This window comes from Tupaia chinensis, unplaced genomic scaffold (genome assembly GCF_000334495.1).
Source record: "Tupaia chinensis unplaced genomic scaffold, TupChi_1.0 Scaffold144764_1, whole genome shotgun sequence".
In the NCBI taxonomy this organism is placed as follows: Eukaryota; Metazoa; Chordata; class Mammalia; order Scandentia; family Tupaiidae; genus Tupaia; species Tupaia belangeri.
In genome coordinates, this window is record NW_006204624.1 from 16182 (window position 1) to 17699 (window position 1518).

Sequence of the window (1518 nt, forward strand, 5' to 3'; positions counted from 1 at the left end):
CAAGAACGCAAGAAATACCCCCCCCGGGGGGGGGGATCACCATGCCCCAATCCCTTCTCCTCCATTCTCCTCTCATAATCTTGGGCACAGATGCATATGTGCCCAGCATGAGTTTAAGCCACCGGGTCCAGGACTCGAAGCACAGTTGACTGCATGGGAGTCCAGCCACATAGCCCTTATGCCAACTGCTATTCCCTGTACATCTATTCTTATTGAGGCATTATTTACAATAGCCAAGATATATCATATAAATAATTTATGCCTGTATAAACAGTTTAATAGATAAATCCAAATGTTTATGTATATAATAGAATGATAACCTTCCTTTAAAGGGGGAAAATCTGTTGGACCCCCCGATGGCGAACAATTCCTGAGTTGGGGGGGCAAGGATTAAAGAAAAGACAAGAAGACAGGATAGAAACAGGAGGACTGCCAGTCAATACCGGTCAGCCACAAATTAAGTGTATTGCTCTGTTTTATACAGAAACATTTGGCTCCCTTAACGTGGGACTCAAAAGTCCTTGCTGAGTTTATCAGGTTGTTGTAACAATACTCGGAACATTCTGCACATAACAGTTCAGATGCCCAAGGTTAGGTCCAGATAATAACCTTGGTCTCCATCTAGCGGTCACGTCCTGCACGTTCCTCACGTCTCCTTGGCTCCCCACAAAAATCCTAACATTTTCAGTTTATTAAAAAAAAAAAAATCTGCCACTTCTGACAGGCAGTAGGCTGTGCCTGTCTTAGGTTGTCCCAGGTAACATTTTCTCTTACCCGTCATCGGGTAATGCATATTTGTATGCACCCCCTGTCTTAGGTTGAGAAACATCCCAAGGATCTTACCCGTCATTGACTACCAGCCTCTGCATCTAATGCCTTGGCTTCAAGTTTTAACTGATGGATTCTGGAGCAAATTCCAAGAAAGGACCTCCCGAGTATTCACACAAGGCAGGAGGCACAACACAGCAGCACAAGACCCAGACCTAATAATGGCAGGCATTAACCATTGTTGCCAAGAGGTCCAGTGTGGTAGGAGACCATACAGTTGTTGCAACAATTTATGTGCCTCTTGTGCTGCATTAAAGGGAGAGGAACGTGCCTTCTCTATCTCTAAGATCTCTCGATGGAGTGTAAGAGTGTCCATAGTTTCATTGGTTCCACACCAGATACCTTGTAAATGTTTTTTGACCTTTTCCCAATCATGTTGGCTTTCATTATAATTTTAGAGGTGACACAAATCCATTGATATAAAGCATAACATCAGACAGAAGAACTCACATGTAACCCATCTACCCGGTTTCCCAGATGTACAACAATATCATAAAGAGCATCCAATTTTTGTTGGATTTTTTTCATCAATAGTTTCTTGAGTATGTAAGGCTATGGAAATATTTTTGGACACAGTATCTACAAAACCAGCTGTTTGTACTGTCTGTGTTAAAGCTATGGCAGAGGTGACTGCAGTCACCAAAATGGATATAAATGCAATAATTCCTGTTATTATGAGTCCTACCCCCC